Source organism: Arachis hypogaea, chromosome 16 (assembly GCF_003086295.3).
Source record: "Arachis hypogaea cultivar Tifrunner chromosome 16, arahy.Tifrunner.gnm2.J5K5, whole genome shotgun sequence".
Classification (NCBI taxonomy): domain Eukaryota; kingdom Viridiplantae; phylum Streptophyta; class Magnoliopsida; order Fabales; family Fabaceae; genus Arachis; species Arachis hypogaea.
The window spans coordinates 126,125,977-126,140,559 of record NC_092051.1 but is presented as its reverse complement, the minus strand read 5'-3'; the positions used below and the strand labels follow the sequence as shown (position 1 = coordinate 126,140,559).

The following is a 14,583-nucleotide window of genomic DNA, read 5'->3' as shown; positions in this document are numbered from 1 at the left end:
GCATTAAGTTTATTCCTGACCCCAGGTCACACAGAGCCTTCTCAAAGGTCATGGTGCCTATGTTACAGGGTATTAATAATTTACCAGGATCCTGTTTCTTTTGAGGTAATTTCTGCCTATCCAATGCATTCAGTTCATTGGTGAGCAAGGGAGGTTCATCTTCCCAAGTCTCATTACCAAATAATTTGGCATTCAGCTTCATGATTGCACCAAGGTACTTAGTAACTTACTCTTCAGTGACGTCTTCATTCTCTTCAGAAGAAGAATACTCATCAGAGCTCATGAAGGGTAGAAGGAGGTTCAATGGAATCTCTATGGTCTCTGGATGAGCCTCAGATTCCTTTGGTTCATCAAAGGGAAACTCTTTATTGGTCACTGAGCGTCCCAAGAGGTCTTCCTCACTAGGATTCACCTCCTCCTCCTCCCTTGTAGGTTCGGCCATGATGGTCAAATCAATGGCCTTGCACTCTCTCTTTGGATTTTCTTCTGTATTGCTTGGGAGAATACTAGGAGGAGTTTCAGTGACCCTTTTACTCAGCTGGCCAACTTGTGCCTCCAAATTTCTAATGGAGGACCTTATTTCATTCATGAAACTGAAAGTGGCCTTAGATAGATCAGAGACTATATTTGCTAAGCTAGATGGATTCTGCTCAAAATTCTCTATCTGTTGCTGAGTGGATGATGGAAAAGGCTTGCTATTGCTAAACCTGTTTCTTCCACCATTATTAAAACCTTATTGAGGATTTTGTTGATCCTTCCATGAGAAATTTGGATGATTTCTCAATGAGAGATTATAGGTATTTCCATAAGGTTCACCCATGTAATTCACCTCTACTATTGCAGGGTTCTCAGGATCATAAGCTTCTTCTACAGAAGATGCCTCTTGAGTACTGTTGGATGCAGCTTGCATTCCATTCAGACTCTGAGAAATCATATTGACTTGCTGAGTCAATATTTTATTTTGAGCCAATATGGCATTCAGAGTATCAATTTCAAGAACTCCCTTCCTCTGAGGCGTCCCATTACTCACAGGATTCCTTTCAGAAGTGTACATGAACTGGTTATTTGCAACTATGTCAATGAGTTCTTGAGCTTCTGCAGGCGTTTTCTTTAGGTGAATGGATCCACCTGCAGAATGGTCTAATGACATCTTTGATAACTCAGACAGACCATCATAGAATATATCCAGGATGGTCCATTCTTAAAGCATGTCAGAAGGACACTTTTTGGTCAGTTGCTTGTATCTCTCCCAAGCTTCATAGAGAGATTCACCTTCTTTCTGTTTGAAGGTTTGAACATCCACTCTAAGCTTACTAAGCTTTTGAGGAGGAAAGAACTTGGCTAAGAAAGCTGTGACCAGCTTATCCCAAGAGTTCAGGCTATCTTTAGGTTGAGAGTCCAACCATATTCTAGCTCTGTCTCTTACAGCAAACGGGAAAGGCATAAGCCTGTAGACCTCGGAGTCAACCCCATTGGGCTTAACAGTATCACAGATCTACAAGAACTCAGTTAAGAACTGAAAAGGATCTTCTGATGGAAGTCCATGAAATTTGCAATTCTGTTGTATCAGAGAAACTAGTTGAGGCTTTAGCTCAAAATTGTTTGCTCCAATGGCAGGGATTGAGATGCTTCTTCCATGTAAGTTGGAATTTGTTGTAGTAAATTTACCAAGCATCTTCCTTGCATTGTTATTATTTTCGGCCATGTCTCCTTCTTTTTCGAAAATTTCTGTCAGATTTTCTCCAGAGAGTTGTGCTTTAGCTTCCCTTAACTTCCTCTTCAGAGTCCTTTCAGGTTCAGGATCAGCTTCAACAAGAATGTTCTTATCCTTGTTCCTGCTCATATGAAAAAGAAGAGAACACAAAAGAAAATATGGAATCCTCTATGTCACAGTATAGAGATTCCTTTATGTGAGTAGAAGAAGAGAAGAAGAGAAGAGGGAGAAGAGAAAAATTCGAAATTAAATTAAAATAAAAGGAAAAATATTTTTGTTTTTATTTTAATTATTAGTTAGAATTCAAAATTAAAGAGAGAAATAAAATTAAATTAAAATTTAAAATAATTAGTTAATTAAAAGAAATTTTGAAAAACGGGTTAGTGATTTTCGAAAATTAGAGAGAGAAAATTAGTTAGGTGGTTTTGAAAAAGATATGATTGAAATAGAAAACTTTTAAAATCAAATAAAAAGTCAAGTAGTGAATTGAAAAAGATTTGAAAATCAAATTTTGAAAAGATAGGAAGTTAGAAAAGATTTTGAAATTGATTTTGAAAAAGATGTGATTGAAACTTATTTTGAAAAAGATTTGACAAAAAAAATTTAAAAAGATTTGATTTTGAAAATTAAAGTTGATTACTTGACTAACAAGAAACAAAAATATATGATTTTGAAATTTAAAGATTGAACCTTTCTTAATAGGCAAGTAACAACTTAAAATTTTTGAATCAATCACATTAATTGTTAGCATTAATTTCGAAAATATGAAATGGAAATAAGAAAAAGATTTTGAAAATAAATTTGAAATTTTCGAAATTATGAAAGGAAAAATGAAAAATATTTTATTTTTTTGAAAAAGATTTGAAAAAGATAGAATTTTTTTAAATTGAAAATTTGATTTGACTCATAAGAAACAACTAGATTTTAAAAATTTTTTAAAAAGTCAACTCAAATTTTCTAAAATTTGTGAGTAGAAAAGGGAAAGATATTATTTTTTTATTTTTAAATTTTTAATGATGAGAGAGAAAAACACTAAATTGAAACAAAACATAAAAATTATGAATCAAAACAACTAATGCATACAAGAACACTTTGAATGTCAAGATGAACACCAAGAACACTTTGAAGATCAAGATGAACATCAAGACTTATTTTTGAAAATTTTTAAGAAAAGAAAAACATGCAAGACACCAAACTTAGAAATTTTCAAACTTTAGACACTAACAAATTGAAAATGCACATGAAAAACAAGAAAAGACACAAAACAAGAAAATATGAAGATCAAACAAGAAGACTTCTCAAGAACAACTTGAAGATCATGAAGAACAAGAAAGAAACTCAATGCATGTGTTCTTCGAAAATTTAAGAAAAGTTAAAAGCATGCAATTGACACCAAACTTACAATTAGACACTAGACTCAAACAAGAAACATCAAATTATTTTTTATTTTATGATTTTGTTAATTTTTTTGGTTTTTTCGAAAATTATTTTGGGAAACACGAAAAAGAAGAAATATTTTTTTTTGTATTTTTTGAAAATAAGAAATAAAAGAGCTTAAAAATAAAATAAAATTACCTAATCTGAGCAACAAGATGAACCGTCAGTTGTCCAAACTCGAACAATCCCCGGCAACGGCGCCAAAAACTTGGTGCACGAAATTGTGATCATCAACAATGGCGCCAATGACTTGGTGCTCTCAAACATGAATCACACTTTGTCACAACTTCGCACAACTAACCAGCAAGTGCACTGGGTCGTCCAAGTAATAAACCTTACGTGAGTAAGGGTCGATCCCACGGAGATTGTCGGCTTGAAGCAAGCTATGGTCACCTTGTAAATCTCAGTCAGGCGGATTCAAATGGTTATAGAGAATTGATAATTAAAACATAATTAAAATATAAACTAGGATAGAGGTACTTATGTAATCCATTGGTGAAATTTCAGATAAGCGTATAGAGATGCTTTCGTTCCTCCTGAACCTCTGCTTTCCTGCTGTCTTCATCCAATCATTCCTACTCCTTTCCATGGCAAGCTGTATGTTGGGCATCACCGTTGTCAATGGCTACATCCCGTTCTCTCTGTGAAAATGGTCCAATGCGCTGTCACTGCATGGCTAATCATCTGTCGGTTCTCGATCATACTGGAATAGGATTTACTATCCTTTTGCGTCTATCACTACGCCGAACACTCGCGAGTTTGAAACTCGTCATAGCCATCCCTTCCCAGATCCTACTCGGAATACTACAGACAAGGTTTAGACTTTTCGAATCTCAAGAATGGCCGTCCATGGGTTCTAACTTATACCACGAAGACTCTAATATCTCGGACTCGGTCCCTTGTATTAGATATCTAAGAGATACTCATTCTATCTCATCTTCATGTAGAACGGAAGTGGTTGTCAGGCACGTGTTCATAAGTGAGAATGGTGATGAGCGTCACATAATCATCACATTCATCATGTTCTTGGGTGCGAATGAATATCTTAGAATAGGAATAAGCTTGAATTGAATAGAAAAACAATAGTACTTTGCATTAATACTCGAGGAACACAGAGCTCCACACCTTAATCTATGGTGTGTAGAAACTCTACCGTTGAAAATACATATGAACAAGGTCTAGGCATGGCCGAGAGGCCAGCCTCCATGATTTCAGAACTAAATGTCCCAAGATCCCTGAATACAATAGTAAAAAGTCCTATTTATGCTAAACTAGTTACTAGGGTTACAGAGATAAGTAAATGATGCAGAAATCCACTTCCGGGGCCCACTTGGTGTGTGCTTGGGCTGAGCATTGAAGCTTTCACGTGGAGAGATCTTTCTTGGAGTTGAACGCCAGTTTGTAACCTGTTTCTGGCGTTTAACTCCACTTTGCAACCTGTTTCTGGCGTTTAACTCCAGAATAGGGCAGGAAGCTGGCGTTGAATGCCAGTTTGCGTCGTCTAAACTCGAGAAACGAAGGGACTATTATATATAGCTGGAAAGCCCTGGATGTCTACTTTCTAACGCAATTGAGAACGCACCATTTGGAGTTCTGTAGCTCCAGAAAATCCACTTTGAGTGCAGGGAGGTCAGAATCCAACAGCATCTGCAGTCCTTCTTCAACCTCTGAATCTGATTTTTGCTCAAGTCCCTCAATTTCAGCCAGAAAATACCTGAAATCACATAAAAATACACAAACTCATAGTAAAGTCCAGAAATGTGATTTTTATTTAAAAACTAATAAAATTATACTAAAAACTAACTAAATCATACTAAAAACTATGTAAAAACAATGCCAAAAAGCATATAAATTATCCGCTCATCACAACACCAAACTTAAATTGTTGCTTGTCCCCAAGCAACTGAAAATAAAATAGGATAAAAAGAAGAGAACATACTATAAATCCCAAAATATCAATGAAACTTAGCTCCAATCAGATGAGCGGGACTAGTAGCTTTTTGCCTCTTGAATAGTTTTGGCATCTCACTTTAACCCTTGAAGTTCAGAATGATTGGCATCTATAGGAACTTAGAATTCAGATAGTGTTATTGATTCTCCTAGTTCAGTATGTTGATTCTTGAACACAGCTACTTTATGAGTCTTGGCCGTGGCCCTAAGCACTTTGTTTTCCAGTATTACCACCGGATACATAAATGCCACAGACACATAACTGGGTGAACCTTTTCAGATTGTGACTCAGCTTTGCTAAAGTCCCCAATTAGAGGTGTCCAGGGTTCTTAAGCACACTCTTTTTTTTTTGCTTTGGACCTTGACTTTAACCGCTCAGTCTCAAGTTTTCACTTGACACCTTCACGCCACAAGCACATGGTTAGGGACAGCTTGGTTTAGCCGCTTAGGCCAGGATTTTATTCTTTTAGGCCCTCCTATCCACTGATGCTCAAAGCCTTGGATCCTTTTTATTTACCATTGCCTTTTGGTTTTAAGGGCTATTGCCTTTTTGCTCTTTCCTTTTGGTTTAAAGAGCTTTTGGCTTTTTCTGCTTGATTTTTCTTTTTCTTTCTTTTTTTTTTCGCCATTTTTCTTTTCTCTTTTTTTTCGCAAGCTTTTGTATTCACTGCTTTTTCTTGCTTCAAGAATCAATTTTATGATTTTTCAGATTATAAAATAACATTTCTCCTTTTTCATTATTCTTCAAGAGCCAACATATTTAACATTCATAAACCACAATATCAAAAGACATATGCACTGTTCAAGCGTTCATTCAGAAAATAAAAAGTATTGTCACCAGATCAAAATAATTAAACTAGTTTCAAGGATGAATTCGAAACCATGTACTTCTTGTTCTTTTGTAATTAAAACATTTTTCATTTAAGAGAGGTGATGGATTTATAGGACATTCATAACTTTAAGGCATAGACACTTAAATACTAATGATCATGTAATAAGACACAAATATAAACATAAAGCATAGTAAACGAAAAACAGGAAAATAAGAACAAGGAGATTAAGGAATGGGTCCACCTTAGTGAGGGTGACGTCTTCCTCTTCTTGAAGAACCAATGGTGCTCTTGAGCTCCTCTATGTCTCTTCCTTGCCTTTGTTGCTCCTCCCTCATAGCTCTTTGATCTTTTCTAATCTCATGGAGGATGATGGAGTGCTCTTGGTGCTCCATCCTCAGTTGTCCCATGTTGGAGCTTAATTCTCCTAGGAAAGTGTTGATTTGCTCCCAGTAGTTTTGTGGAAGGAAGTGCATCCCCTGAGGCATCTCAAGGATTTCATGGTGATGAATTTCCTCATGCTCTTGTTGAGGTCCATGATCTCTTGTTTGCTCCATCCTCTTCTTAGTGATGGGCTTGTCCTCTTCAATGAGGATGTCTCCTTCTATGTCAATTCCAGCCGAATTGTAGAGGTGGCAAATGAGGTGAAGAAAGGCTAACCTTGCCAAAGTGGAGGACTTGTCAACCACCTTGGAGAGTTCTTGAGGTATAATCTCATGAACTTCCACTTCCTCCCCAATCATGATACTATGGATCATGATGGCCCGGTCTATAGTAACTTCAGACCGGTTGCTAGTAGGAATGCTTGAGCATTGAATGAACTCCAACCATCCTCTAGCTACAGGCTTAAGGTCCAGTCTTCTCAATTGAATCGGCTTGCCTCTTGAGTCAACCTTCTATTGAGCTCCTTCTACACATATGTCCATGAGGACTTGGTCCAACCTTTGATCAAAGTTGACCCTTCTAGTGTAGGGGCGTGCGTTTTCTTCCATCATTGCCAAGTTGAACGCCAGCCTTACATTTTCCGGACTGAAATCTAAGTATTTCCCCCGAACCATGATAAGCCAATGCTTTGGATTCGGGTTCACACTTTGATCATGGTTCCTAGTGATCCATGCATTTGCATAGAACTCTTGAACCATTAGGATCCCAACTTGTTGAATGGGGTTGGTGAGAACTTTCCAACCTCGTCTTTGGATCTCAAGTCGGATCTCCGGATACTCATTCTTTTTTAGCTTGAAAGGAACCTCAGGGATCACTTTATTCTTGGCCACAACTTCATAGAAGTGGTCTTGATGGACCTTTGAGATGAATCTCTCCATCTCCCATGACTCAGAGGTGGAAGCAATTGCCTTCCCTTTCCTCTTTCTTAAGGTTTCTCTGGTCTTAGGTGCCATTAATGGTTATGGAAAAACAAAAAGTAATGCTTTTTACCACACCAAACTTAAAATTTTTGCTCGTCCCCAAGCAAAAAAAGAGGGAAAGAAGGAGAAGAAGAAGAAGAATGGAGGAGAGGGAGAGAGGTGTGTATTCGGCCAAGGGTAAGAAGAAAGGGTTGTGTTGTGTGAAAATGAAGAAGGAATGAGGGGTTTATATAGGAGTGGGAAAGGTTTAGGGTTCGGCCATGAGGGTTGGGTTTGGGAGGGAAAAGAGTTTGAATTTTGGAGGTAGGTGGGGTTTATGGGGAAGAGTGGATGGATGTGAGTGGTGTAGATATGATGGGGGAAGAGTGAGTGAGGTGATTGGTAATGGGTATTTGGGGAAGAAAGTTATGAAAAGGTGTGAAGAGAAGAGAAGAAGTGGTGGGGATCCTGTGGGGTCCACAGATCCTGTGGGGATCCTGTGGAGTCCACAGATCCAGTGGGACCAAAGACTTAACATCCCTGCTCCAATTAGGCGTGTAAAATGCCCTTGCTGTGCAATCCTGGCGTTTAACGCCAGACTGCTGCTTGTTTCTGGCGTTAAACGCCCAAATGTATCCTGTTTCTAGCGTTTAACGCCAGGTAGATGCTTGTTTCTGGCGTTTAAACGCCAGAATGCTCCTCTTCCAGGGTGTGCTGTTTTTAATGCTATTTTTCATTCTATTTTTTATTTTTCAATAGTTTTTGTGACTCCACATGATCATCAACCTAAAAGAATAAAATAAAATAACAATAGAATAAAATAGATATAGTTAAATAACATTGGGTTGCCTCCCAATAAGCGCTTCTTTAATGTCAATAGCTTGACAGTGAGCTCTCATGGAGCCTCACAGATGTTCAGAGCATTGTTGGAACCTCCCAACACCAAACTTAGAGTTTGACTGTGGAGGCTTTGGTTGACTCTGCAGTGAGAGAAGCTTTTCATGCTTCCTCTCCATGGTTACAGAAGGAGATCCTTGAGTTTTAAACATAAGGTTGTCCTCATTCAGTTGGAGGACCAACTCTCCTCTGTCCACATCAATCACAACTTTTGCTGTGGCTAAGAAGGGTCTTCCAAGGATGATGGATTCATCCTCATCCTTCCCAGTGTCTAGGATTATGAAATCAGCAGGGATGTAAAGGCCTTCAACCTTTACTAACACATCCTCTACTTGTCTATAAGCATGTTTTCTTGAGTTGTCTGCCATCTCTAATGAGATTCTGGCAGCTTGCACCTCAAAGATCCCAAGTTTCTCCATTACAGAGAGTGGCATTAAGTTTATTCCTGACCCCAGGTCACACAGAGCCTTCTCAAAGGTCATGGTGCCTATGTTACAGGGTATTAATAATTTACCAGGATCCTGTTTCTTTTGAGATAATTTCTGCCTATCCAATGCATTCAGTTCATTGGTGAGCAAGGGAGGTTCATCTTCCCAAGTCTCATTACCAAATAATTTGGCATTCAGCTTCATGATTGCACCAAGGTACTTAGTAACTTGCTCTTCAGTGACGTCTTCATTCTCTTCAGAAGAAGAATACTCATCAGAGCTCATGAAGGGCAGAAGGAGGTTCAATGGAATCTCTATGGTCTCTAGATGAGCCTCAGATTCCTTTGGTTCATCAAAGGGAAACTCCTTATTGGTCACTAAGCATCCCAGGAGGTTTTCCTCACTAGGATTCACCTCCTCCTCCTCCCTTGTAGGTTCGGCCATGATGGTCAAATAAATGGCCTTGCACTCTCTCTTTGGATTTTCTTCTGTATTGCTTGGGAGAGTACTAGGAGGAGTTTCAGTGACCCTTTTACTCAGCTGGCCCACTTGTGCCTCCAAATTTCTAATGGAGGACCTTATTTCATTCATGAAACTGAAAGTGGCCTTAGATAGATCAGAGACTATATTTGCTAAGCTAGATGGATTCTGCTCAAAATTCTCTGTCTGTTGCTGAGTGGATGATGGAAAAGGCTTGCTATTGCTAAACCTGTTTCTTCCACCATTATTAAAACCTTGTTGATGATTTTGTTGATCCTTCCATGAGAAATTTGGATGATTTCTCAATGAGAGATTATAGGTATTTCCATAAGGTTCACCCATGTAATTCACCTCTGCTATTGCAGGGTTCTCAGGATCATAAGCTTCTTCTACAGAAGATGCCTCTTGAGTACTGTTGGATGCAGCTTGCATTCCATTCAGACTCTGAGAAATCATATTGACTTGCTGAGTCAATATTTTATTTTGAGCCAATATGGCATTCAGAGTATCAATTTCAAGAACTCCCTTCCTCTTAGGCGTCCCATTACTCACAGGATTCCTTTCAGAAGTGTACATGAACTGGTTATTTGCAACTATGTCAATGAGTTCTTGAGCTTCTGCAGGCGTTTTCTTTAGGTGAATGGATCCACCTGCAGAATGGTCTAATGACATCTTTGATAACTCAGACAGACCATCATAGAATATATCCAGGATGGTCCATTCTGAAAGCATGTCAGAAGGACACTTTTTGGTCAGTTGCTTGTATCTCTCCCAAGCTTCATAGAGAGATTCACCTTCTTTTTGTTTGAAGGTTTGAACATCCACTCTAAGCTTACTAAGCTTTTGAGGAGGAAAGAACTTGGCTAAGAAAGCCGTGACCAGCTTATCCCAAGAGTTCAGGCTATCTTTAGGTTGAGAGTCCAACCATATTCTAGCTCTGTCTCTTACAGCAAACGGGAAAGGCATAAGCCTGTAGACCTCGGAGTCAACCCCATTGGGCTTAACAGTATCACAGATCTGCAAGAACTCAGTTAAGAACTGAAAAGGATCTTCTGATGGAAGTCCATGAAATTTGCAATTCTATTGCATCAGAGAAACTAGTTGAGGCTTTAGCTCAAAATTATTTGCTCCAATGGCAGGGATTGAGATGCTTCTTCCATGTAAGTTGGAATTTGGTTTAGTAAAGTTACCAAGCATCTTCCTTACATTGTTATTATTTTCGGCCATGTCTCCTTCTTTTTCGAAAATTTCTGTCAGATTTTCTCCAGAGAGTTGTGCTTTAGCTTCCCTTAACTTCCTCTTCAGAGTCCTTTCAGGTTTAGGATAGCTTCAACAAGAATGTTCTTATCCTTGTTCCTGCTCATATGAAAAAGAAGAGAACACAAAAGAAAATATGGAATCCTCTATGTCACAGTATAGAGATTCCTTTATGTGAGTAGAAGAAGAGAAGAAGAGAAGAGGGAGAAGAGAAAAATTCGAAATTAAATTAAAATAAAAGGAAAAATATTTTTGTTTTTATTTTAATTATTAGTTAGAATTCGAAAATTAAAGAGAGAAATAAAATTAAATTAAAATTTAAAATAATTTGTTAATTAAAAGAAATTTTGAAAAACGGGTTAGTGATTTTCGAAAATTAGAGAGAGAAAATTAGTTAGGTGGTTTTGAAAAAGATATGATTGAAATAGAAAACTTTTAAAATCAAATAAAAAGTCAAGTAGTGAATTGAAAAAGATTTGAAAATCAAATTTTGAAAAGATAGGAAGTTAGAAAAGATTTTGAAAAAGATGTGATTGAAACTTATTTTGAAAAAGATTTGACAAAAAAAATTTAAAAAGATTTGATTTTGAAAATTAAAGTTGATTACTTGACTTACAAGAAACAAAAATATATGATTTTGAAATTTAAAGATTGAACCTTTCTTAATAGGCAAGTAACAACTTAAAATTTTTGAATCAATCACATTAATTGTTAGCATTAATTTCGAAAATATGAAATGGAAATAAGAAAAAGATTTTGAAAATAAATTTGAAATTTTCGAAATTATGAAAGGAAAAATGAAAAATATTTTATTTTTTTGAAAAAGATTTGAAAAAGATAGAATTTTTTTTTTAATTGAAAATTTGATTTGACTCATAAGAAACAACTAGATTTTAAAAATTTTTTAAAAAGTCAACTCAAATTTTCGAAAATTTGTGAGTAGAAAAGGGAAAGATATTATTTTTTTTATTTTTGAATTTTTAATGATGAGAGAGAAAAACACTAAATTGAAACAAAACATAAAAATTATGAATCAAAACAACTAATGCATACAAGAACACTTTGAATGTCAAGATGAACACCAAGAACACTTTGAAGATCAAGATGAACATCAAGACTTATTTTTGAAAATTTTTAAGAAAAGAAAAACATGCAAGACACCAAACTTAGAAATTTTCAAACTTTAGACACTACCAAATTGAAAATGCGTATGAAAAACAAGAAAAGACACAAAACAAGAAAATATGAAGATCAAACAAGAAGACTTGTCAAGAACAACTTGAAGATCATGAAGAACAAGAAAGAAACTCAATGCATGTGTTCTTCGAAAATTTAAGAAAAGTTAAAAGCATGTAATTGACACCAAACTTACAATTAGACACTAGACTCAAACAAGAAACATCAAATTATTTTTTCTTTTATGATTTTGTTAATTTTTTTGGTTTTTTCGAAAATTATTTTGGGAAAAATGAAAAAGAAGAAACATTTTTTTTTGTATTTTTTGAAATTAAGAAATAAAAGAGCTTAAAAATAAAAAATAAAATTACCTAATCTGAGCAACAAGATGAATCGTCAGTTGTCCAAACTCGAACAATCCCCGGCAACGGCGCCAAAAACTTGGTGCACGAAATTGTGATCATCAACAATGGCGCCAATGACTTGGTGCTCTCAAACATGAATCACACTTTGTCACAACTTCGCACAACTAACCAGCAAGTGCACTGGGTCGTCCAAGTAATAAACCTTACGTGAGTAAGGGTTGATCCCACGGAGATTGTCGGCTTGAAGCAAGCTATGGTCACCTTGTAAATCTCAGTCAGGCGGATTCAAATGGTTATAGAGAATTGATAATTAAAACATAATTAAAATATAAACTAGGATAGAGGTACTTATGTAATCCATTGGTGAGAATTTCAGATAAGCGTATAGAGATGCTTTCGTTCCTCCTGAACCTCTGCTTTCCTGCTGTCTTCATCCAATCATTCCTACTCCTTTCCATGGCAAGCTGTATGTTGGGCATCACCGTTGTCAATGGCTACATCCCGTTCTCTCTGTGAAAATGGTCCAATGCGCTGTCACTGCATGGCTAATCATCTGTCGGTTCTCGATCATACTGGAATAGGATTTACTATCCTTTTGCGTCTGTCACTACGCCCAACACTCGCGAGTTTGAAGCTCGTCATAGCCATCCCTTCCCGGATCCTACTCGGAATACTACAGACAAGGTTTAGACTTTTCGAATCTCAAGAATGACCGTCCATGGGTTCTAACTTATACCACGAAGACTCTAATATCTCGGACTCGGTCCCCTGTATTAGATATCTAAGAGATACTCATTCTATCTCATCTTCATGTAGAACGGAAGTGGTTGTCAGGCACGTGTTCATAAGTGAGAATGGTGATGAGCGTCACATAATCATCACATTCATCATGTTCTTGGGTGCGAATGAATATCTTAGAATAGGAATAAGCTTGTATTGAATAGAAAAACAATAGTACTTTGCATTAATACTCGAGGAACAGCAGAGCTCCACACCTTAATCTATGGTGTGTAGAAACTCTACCGTTGAAAATACATAAGAACAAGGTCTAGGCATGGCCGAGAGGCCAGCCTCCATGATTTCAGAACTAAACGTCCCAAGATCCCTGAATACAATAGTAAAAAGTCCTATTTATGCTAAACTAGTTACTAGGGTTACAGAGATAAGTAAATGATGCAGAAATCCACTTCCGGGCCCCACTTGGTGTGTGCTTGGGCTGAGCATTGAAGCTTTCACGTGGAGAGATCTTTCTTGGAGTTGAACGCCAGTTTGTAACCTGTTTCTGGCGTTTAACTCCACTTTGCAACCTGTTTCTGGCGTTTAACGCCAGTTTGCGTCATCTAAACTCGGGAAAAGTTTGGACTATTATATATTGCTGGAAAGCCCTGGATGTCTACTTTCCAACGCAATTAAGAGCGTGCCATTTGGAGTTCTGTAGCTCCAGAAAATCCACTTTGAGTGCAGGGAGGTCAGAATCCAACAGCATCTGCAGTCCTTCTTCAACCTCTGAATCTTATTTTTGCTCAAGTCCCTCAATTTCAGCCAGAAAATACCTGAAATCACAGAAAAATACACAAACTCATAGTAAAGTCCAGAAATATGATTTTTATTTAAAAACTAATAAAATTATACTAAAAACTAACTAAATCATACTAAAAACTATGTAAAAACAATGCCAAAAAGCGTATAAATTATCCGCTCATCAACTTTATTTCTCTGAAAACTCCAAAAAAAAGGGGGGTCATCTTTGATGATTTTTTCTTTGATACGCTTTGCCGCTTGATAGTTTCATTTGTTACTTGAGCTGGGACAGTGAGCCTGGGGGATAATTTATTTTGATGGCTTTGTGGTTCGTAGTCCTCTTCTCAATAGCGTTGCTTTAGTTGCAGAATAGAGAGGGGTTTATCGTTTTTCTGTTAGGGTGTATCAAGATGTGAGCTTGTAGGTTTTCCTGAGTCCTTGTTCTGTGCCTGCCTCCCAAGGATGCCCCTGGACCTTCAGTGTGGGTCCTGGGGTTTTCCTTTTGTTGTTTGTGCTGTCTGAATTATACTAGCCGAGTTGTTTTGTCTTTTGTCCGAGATGTTTTTTAGTAATCCACTCTTCTTTTGTTGTTTGTAGGACTAGTTGGCCATGTCTTCTAGCAAAAATATTGTCGAGGCGTCTTCTAAGGTTCCCGAGGGGATGTCTGATTGGTTGGACTCCCTGGTGTTGTTGTGTGTTTCTTTAGCCAATTCTGAATTTTGTGTAGAGCTTAGAAAACATCACCGTTTCTACAAGAATAGAGGTCAAGAGAGGAATTATGAATTGGTGGCACCTGACTCCGAGGAGAGGGTTTGCTTTCCTGTCCCGACCCAAGGGGAGCGCCCTTTCTTTTATGCTTACGACTATTTTTTTCAGCCAGTTGGACATTACTTTTCCCTTTACTTCCTTTGAGACTGATTTGCTATGGTCGTGTAATGTAGTTCCGTCCCAGCTTCACCCGAACTCCTGAGATTTTATTAAGATTTTTCAGCTTCTTTGCAAAGAATTGGATGTTACCCCTTTTCAAACTCTTTTCCTTTATTTGTTTGTTTTAACTAAGCCCGGGATTTCTTCGAAAAAGAAAGCCTCGTGGGTTTCTTTTAGATCTGCACAAGGACATAAGGTTTTTACCATGTATGACGAGTTCTTTAGGGACTTCAAGAATTATTTCTTCAAGATTCGAGC

The 14,583-nt window shown here is 37.4% G+C and overlaps 2 non-coding genes across 2 annotated transcripts; both read left to right on the top strand.

Moving 5' to 3' along the window:
* Nucleotides 1-1,204: 1,204 nt before the first annotated feature.
* Nucleotides 1,205-1,312, top strand: LOC112761468 (small nucleolar RNA R71). Its single transcript, XR_003181863.1, has one exon. It is a non-coding gene; the product is annotated as a small nucleolar RNA R71 (small nucleolar RNA).
* An 8,493-nt stretch (nt 1,313-9,805) lies between these two features.
* On the top strand, nt 9,806-9,913 carry LOC112761872 (small nucleolar RNA R71). The gene has a single exon (XR_003182243.1). It is a non-coding gene; the product is annotated as a small nucleolar RNA R71 (small nucleolar RNA).
* The last annotated feature ends 4,670 nt before the right edge of the window (nt 9,914-14,583 follow it).